We start from the raw sequence: 8,076 nt of genomic DNA, 5'->3' as shown, positions 1-8,076 counted from the left end.
TCTTTCCGACCTCCTCAAATGGGAGAGGAAATGTAGTTTATATACTTGTCAGTTAGGGCTGATAGACTAATTTTCCTAACCTTAGGCCAACCAGGAAACATTATTTCCCGAATTGCAAACTTAAAGACCCAATGCCGAAAAGAGACCAGGCCCAAAATAGGGCCAGGGACCAGGGCACTAGGCGCCATGGTCCTGGGGGACCAGGGCACTGGGCGCCATGGTCCTGGGGGACCAGGGCGCTGGGCGCCATGGTCCCACCTCCTGGGACAGTAGGGTGCAAGGAGGGATCAAGCCAAGGTGCAGAGAAATGCAGTTTTTGATGTCATGAACAAGTTTCGGGGTCTCCATTCAGGTTCCGTGTTGCATCACCATCGTGAAGACCCAAATGCAGTCAAAATTGCAAGTGTCACAATTTTAGGACGCTACATTTAGCCCCCACTTTAGCGGGAGTATAAGCATACCCTCATACTTCCGGTAAAGTACAAGGAAACAACATTGAAAAACTTTCACCACATCAAGGAGGCAAGATACACCAAGCCCCCAGTGGACTAAGGATCTTACGACTTCGATTGACAAAGTAAAAGGGAAGATCATGAGGGAGAACCATGACTGTCAGTAGTAAGGTTCCCTCACTATGAGTCATGCAAGAAAGATATCAAAAATTTTCCAGGCAAAGCTAAATTTGTCAAGAAATTTTCAAGTATCTTGAAAAGATATGAACGGGATGTATGCCCCCCTACGTTAAAGCGATCGCACATGCCTCACCAGGGGTGATTGCTTTAAGGTAGTGATACATATAAGAAAATGAAAAAGGGAAAGGAGCAAGTTATCACAAGGATTTAGCCCCCAAGTGTGAGATAAGCCCAAGGATAATAGACACAAAACACAAAGCACAAGGTGACTTTGCTTTCCTCGGGGTCAGTATGCTGTATGATAATTCATGTATATCATATGTATGTATGCATAATTGTTCTTCATTCCCCAATCAAGGAAGGTCACCTAGAAGAAGGGAACACATGTGTCTTTTGAGTCAACATGAGAGAGACCAAAAGAGATCTCAATGTTTTGCATCATCCTCAAGTAGACAACACTAAGGACAATAAATAGAAGAATGAGAATAACACATAGAAGAAGTAACAAAAGAGCTCAAGAGAGGAGGAGAGAGTCTGCTATGCTAATGAAACTAGTCTAGCATGTCATCTACCCCCTGATCTTGCTAATCAATATTTCGGGAAGGTAGGAAACACGTTAGAGGAGGAACATCCAACACAGCAGATGGAGCTATCACAAGATCTAAACAAGGGCTATGTTCATATCCCAAGCCACGGTGTTCTTGTCTAGGAGCTAGGATAAGTGCTTTAGAAAATTCGTTAGATAAAAGGTTATCAACATCAACATATTCATACTCACTATCAGAATGAACAGGAGTAACATTTTCATCTATATCATCATCAAGATTTATTAAAATAGGATCTTTAACTTGCACAAGATCAAGACCATCATGCATCTTATGTTTAGGAGATTTCGGCTCAATCGTCGGCTGAGGAGAAAATGGAATAATACTGGCTGAAGGTGTTTTTGGGGATTGCAAAGTTTGAGAAGCAGCTGCCTGAGCTCTAAGATGACGCTTTCATCGGCGTTCACGTGCAGAACGATTTCATCTAGTCTTAGTAGGGAGTTGAGAAGATTGAGGAGGAGGAATGTTCTCATCCTTATCACTTGGGTGTTTAGGTTGTGGTCTCTTAGGTTGAACAATAGGAGAAGAGGAAGGTCTCTTCTCTCCATAATAGGAAGGAGGAGGAACTACTCCATATAAGGGAGGAATACTTGGTTTAGGAAGGAGACCAAGTCCATCATGACGAGGAGGTATAGGTCTACTTTTAGGAAGTTTATTAGATATAGGCATAGTCACATCCATAGGGATGGGTTGGGAATCTTCTTGAGGAAAGACATTAGTTTTATCTTTGAAAGGAAGAACTTCCTTCTCAAGAACGATAGGAATGTCAAGTTTGGGTGTTCTAGGTTCACTTAGAGATAGGATCATATCTTTTTTCCACTTTTGATAAGATTTGAAAAGATGATCACTTCGCGGAGGAAGAGATTGGAATTGTTTAGGCCAAAAGTAATCAATAGGAATGCTAGAAGTTCTTTCAGCTGGTTTAAAGAGACTATGGTTGACAGTAACAACTTCACCATTATGGAAAAATTTCAAACACTTGTGAATAGGAGAAGCAATAGCTTTCATGGAAGATAGCCAAGGATAGCCTAGCTTCACACGAAATTGTTCGGACGATGGAATAATAGCAAAGTCCACATCAAGGGATTTGTTATGGACCTCAATAGGTAATGTAATAGAACCAAATGCAAGAGAAGAAAATGCATCAAATAATTTCACAACCACATTTGTTTCATCATAGATCACTTGATTCAATTGCAAAGTAAAAAGAAATTCTTCAGTAATGATATTAACCATACAAGAAGGATCAATAAGCACTCCACAACAAGGTGTATTCTTGACTTTTGCAACTATATATAAAGGACCATCAGGTGCCCTGATAGTTTCACTGGAATCAAATGTTATAGAAAGTTCTTTAGGGATTTTCTACTGTTCCACAAAGTTAATCACATTCAGAGTCATGGACACAAGATCATCAGGTGAGACAGAGGAATCATTAGTATCAATCGCATTAGAGGTATGAGAAGGTAATGGATTAGTAAAAATCTTAAGATTTTGGTTAGGAGGAGCTAAAGATGTGTTGCCTTTATCATTCACTCCAGAAATAGAAATAGTATTATTATCAATCAAATCTTGAATTTTACCCTTTAAAGCGAAACATTTTTTAGTATCATGCCCAGGTTGAGGATGAAATTGACAAAAAGATTTGTTATCAAAATAGGGTGAATTAATCTTTGTAGGATCTATTTGCTTTATAGGAGGAAGAGTAAGCACATTTTGTTCCAATAACTTATTCATAATACTATGCAATGATTCATTCAAAGGAGTGAACTTTCTTTCTTTCTTGAAAAACTTAGAAATAGGAGGCACACCTGATGCCACATTCACATTGTTGTTGATGATGTTTTCATTGAATTTAATGGACTCTCTATTCGGTTTAAACTTCCCAAATGGTTGTTGACTACTATCACCCTTATCACTCGGAGCCATAGGATTTGCTTGTTCCATTTGACTCATAGTCAGTTGATAATTGTGAAGAGTTGCGCACAACTGTTGGAAAGAAGTAAACTCAAAAAACAAAAGTTTTTCTCTAATATCTTTTTGTAAATTAGAAATAAAGATCCTTTGAATGTCATTGTCAGGTTCTGGAAAAGAAATTTGAGCATACAAATGCTTATATCTACCAATGAAATCAATCACTTTTTCTTTAACACCTTGTTTACAATGCATTAAATCAATCAAAGTAACTTTAGGACTTACATTGTTTTGAAATTGTTGAATGAAAGCATTTGCAAGTTGTTCGAAAGAAGTAATAGAATAAGAAGGCAATGAGCAATACCATTGTAGGGATTTATCTCTTAATGTTCTAGTAAACAGTTTTGCAAGCAACCTTTGGTCATAAGCAAAATCAGTACATATTGTTTGAAAGGTCTTAACATGTGTTAGAGGATCACCCTTACCATTATAAAGCTCCAAATGTGGAATTTCAACATGTTTAGGGGGGATAGCTCGAACAATGTCAAGAGAAAGTGGGCTCACAACATCAAATGTGGGCACACTAAACTTAGATTGATTCATAGAGGCAATTTGTTGTTGTAAAGAAGAGACAGTTTGTGCAAGATTGTTAATGGTCACTTCAGTTGAAGAGTTCATATTAGACGTGTTAGATTGTGATGGAGGTGTTATGTTATTGAAAGAAGGTAGAGAGTAAGGTGGTGGGACACTATGATAGTTAGTCATAGGAGATGATTGGAAAGGAGGAACACTACAAGGAGGAATGGAATGGTTAAATGAATTGCCCCCTTGCGTCATGTTCATTTGTGGAGATATAATAGGGACACTCATTGAAGGAATGAATGAAGAAGTTGGATTGAATGAAGGAAGAGGGTTGATTGAAGAAGAAGGATTGCCCCCATGACTTGTGATCATAGGAGGAATGTCTTGTATTGAAGTAGTCATTATGTTTGATGTAAAAGTAGGTATACTAGCAATAGAAGTTGTCAAAGGAATAGAATGATTAACTTGAGTAGGAGGTTGTGTATAACCTAAGGTTTCGGCACAACTTTTCATAGGCATCACATTAGAATCCACAATGTGTGCAATACCACGCAAAATATCAATTCCATTCTCATCACTTTGAACCATACATTTTAGACCCTCAATTAATGAAAGAGCTTCACTATCAGGGTATTCTTGAGACATCCATTGTCGAAAATCATCAAATTGGTTATCCAATTTTGAAAGTTGTTCTACAGAAACCTCATGGAGAGCTTCTTCATCATTAAGAGGATTAGAGGAATGACCCATGTCCTCGTTAAAAAGGCCATTCAAATTAGGTTCCATCTCCTCGGTAATTACACCTTGGAAAGACTTAATTCTAAGGCTTCGTCTACGGGAATAGTGTAAGTAGGGCTTATTGTTGTAAAACTCATGCACTAAAGAAAGAGAGAAGATTTTGAATTTTAGAGGTAGCAAATTTCAATAAAACTAGCCAATCTCCTAGATTTAAGCTGTTAAATACAATCAGGACAATCTCCCGAAATTTCGAAAAAAATGTCTGGGACCGTGGCGAATGGAGTGCACATGGTCCTCGCAACTTTTTTTGAAATTTTCAGGGATGAAAGTTATGATGATTTTAAAGCTAATCTAAAAAAATTGAGTGATTTTACGATTTGTAGATAGGCCAAATTAAAGTTGCAATCTCAAAATTGAACCCTACCAAGATTGTTGAAAAATGTAAAATTTGAATTTTGAAAAAGAGGGGGAAACTGAAATTTTGAATTTTATGATTTTAGAAGGAATACTGAAAGCAATGCAGGCTTTGAAATTTAAAAGTTGACTCGATTTCATGCAAAATTTGAATTTGAAAGTGAAAATCAAAGTTGTTGCAATTAAACACTTAATTTCAAAAGTCACAAACTGCAAAAATTTGAATAAAACACTAAAATTTCGAATGAATGCTAACACACTTTTCAGATTTAGGATTGTAAGAAACACAATTTTGATATGAATTTTAATTTCAACAATTTTTGAATGATTAGAAGCCTTTATCCAAGCAATCACTAGACCAACTTTGACTTTAATTTTGAAAGTGTTAAAATTGATAAAATTAGCCAAAATTCTGGATTTTAGCTGAAAAATACAGTAAGATCTAGCTCCCGAAATTTCAGAAAAAATGTCGGGGACGATGGCGCTCGGGGTGCACACGGTCCTCGCAACTTTTTTCCAAATTTTCAGGGATGAAAGATATTGTGATTTTATTGCGGAATCCAAAGTTACAGCCGATTTGGAGGTGTTTTGATTAGTGAAATTATCAGTCAAAGGTTGAATCAAGAAGGTCTTAAAAATTAGGGTTTTGACATTTAACCACTTAATTTTCAGAATTAAAGCGCAAATATGAATTGACAATTTGCAATAGAAGGGTAGATCTGAAACAAGCATTAACAATTAAACATTTCACAAGTTTAATTACTTAAAAAGAAAATTTTAGGGTTTTTATGCAATCAATCTCTAAAATTTGCAAAAGATCAAACATGGAAATGTAATTAAGGAAACAAAATTTTTAGATCTAACTATAAATAATCAAAATGAGGATGTTCATGTCGGGTTCACCAAAATGTAAAGCGGAAAAAATCGAACCCTAGTTGTTCTCCCCTCCCCAACTCCAAGGAGAGAGAAGGGAGAGTCACTAGGGTTGATGGTTTTCACTTAGGGGAGACTTTACATTCAAAAGAGGGGTTGAAACCCACAAGATCCAATCCCACGCAATGCAAGATTGGATTCTATATGAGTTTCAAGGGTTGTGACATCAAGGATACCCTCTTTTGTAAAGAATGTAGATAGAAAGATTGAACTAGGAATGCATGTAAAGTAGGAAAGATTCGCTTATAAATAGAGATAGGGATATGAGATGAAGTTGCGGACCTGGAATTAGCAGTAAAATGTTGAGACAATGCTGTTTTGCAAATTTGAGCGAAAGTTGACGGGACGATGGCGCCCGACGTACACACGGTCCTCCGAAAAATCCGCGAAATGAAGGGGGATCTGTTCGTCTTTGCACAAGGATTCCAGATCTTCAATTACAGCCGCGTACCTGCAACCTACACACAGAAAAGAGAGGATGATTGGGGGGTTAGGGATGAGGGGTTTTCCTTTAGGTCAAACCCCGGTTTTGGAATTAACCAAGAAATGAGAATGCTGTAAATGTAAATGTTTGTAATGTAAACAAGTACTGATACCTTGTTGTAAGAATGTTTGTATTCTTACATGTGAAGGTGTAATGTATGTAGTATGTTGTATGTTGCATGTGATTTCCTCTTCAATGGTTGAATCCTTGTCTTGAATGCAACACTTAGCCTTGAATGGAGACTTAGAATGCTCAATTGCTTGAAGGAATGCTTGATTGCTTGAATGTTTGAATGTTTGAATATCGCTTCCACGTATTGTACACATATGTCGTTCCTCTTTCCGACCTCCTCAAATGGGAGAGGATATGTAGTTTATATACTTGTCAATTAGGGCTGATAGACTGATTTTCCCGACCTTAGGCTGAGCAGGAAACATTATTTCCCAAATTGCAAACTTAAAGACCTGATGCCCAAAAGAGACCGGGCCCAAAATAGGGCCAGGGACTAGGGCGCTGGGCGCCATGGTCCTGGGGGACCAAGGCGCTGGATGCCCTAGTCCTGAAGGACCAGGGGGCTAGGCGCCATGGTCCCACCTCCCGGGATAGCAGGGTGCAAGGAGGGATCAAGCCAAGGTGCAGAGAAATGCAGTTTTTGATGTCATGAACAAGTTTCGGGGTCTCCATTCAGGTTCCGTGTTGCATCGCCATCGTGAAGACCCAAATGCAGTTGAAATTGCAAGTGTCACAATTTTAGGACGCTACAGGTGCCAACATCTTGTTCATCACTCCTGAAGGACACACCATACCAAGATCATATAGACTCATGTTTCCATGCATAAATAATATTGCTGAGTATGAGGCACTGGTCACAAGAATCAAAATGGTCATGGAATGGAGAATCACAAAACTAAAAGTCTATGGAGACTCTCAACTAGTCATAAATCAGATCAACAATGACTATCAGATAAAAGATGACAAGTTGTTTCCATGCAAATGAATGGTGGATGACTTCAAACAGTATTTTGTACACATCACCTTCGAGCAAATACCAAGGTTGGACAATAGAGCAGTCGATGGAATGGCTACTATAGCTTCACTACTACAAATTCCAGAGCAACAAAGTTGTTATGAGTTTCTGGTAGAGAAACTGTTTTCCCTAGCCGATGACAATTTTGCATCCAATATTATCTATGTTTTAACCAGTTCAGACTCTCCTTTATACAAAACAATATATGAGTACCTTAAAATCAATATTCTACCCATTTACCTATCTCAGAACCAAAAATGCAACTTTATCCGACAAGTTTCTCGTTATACCCTAACTGCTGATACTCTTTACCGTCAAGGTCTAGATGGTACTCTTCTTCGTTGCCTTGATCGTAATGAATTTGACTCTGCTTTACATGAGCTTCACGAAGGTATCTTTGGGACACATTCAAGTGGTCCTACTCTTGCTAAAAAAATTTTGAGAATGGGATATACTGGCTGACGATGGAAAAAGACTTATCAATTGCAAAGAAATGTCCTAAGTGCCAAATCCATGGCAATCTTATACATGCACCAACATAGGAATTGCAGCCATTTACAACATCTTGGCCTTTCTCTCAGTGGGGACTTGACTTAGTAGGCAAAATACACCCTTCATCTTCAAATGGACACAAGTTCATTATCACTACAATAGAGTATTTTACAAAATGGATTGAAGCAGTCCTAATAACCACAGTAATTGGAAAACAAATTGCCTCTTTTATTCTTAATTATCTGATCTATAGAT

This window comes from Cryptomeria japonica, chromosome 8 (assembly GCF_030272615.1).
Source record: "Cryptomeria japonica chromosome 8, Sugi_1.0, whole genome shotgun sequence".
NCBI classification, from domain to species: Eukaryota; Viridiplantae; Streptophyta; class Pinopsida; order Cupressales; family Cupressaceae; genus Cryptomeria; species Cryptomeria japonica.
Note: the sequence above shows the minus strand (reverse complement) of the source record.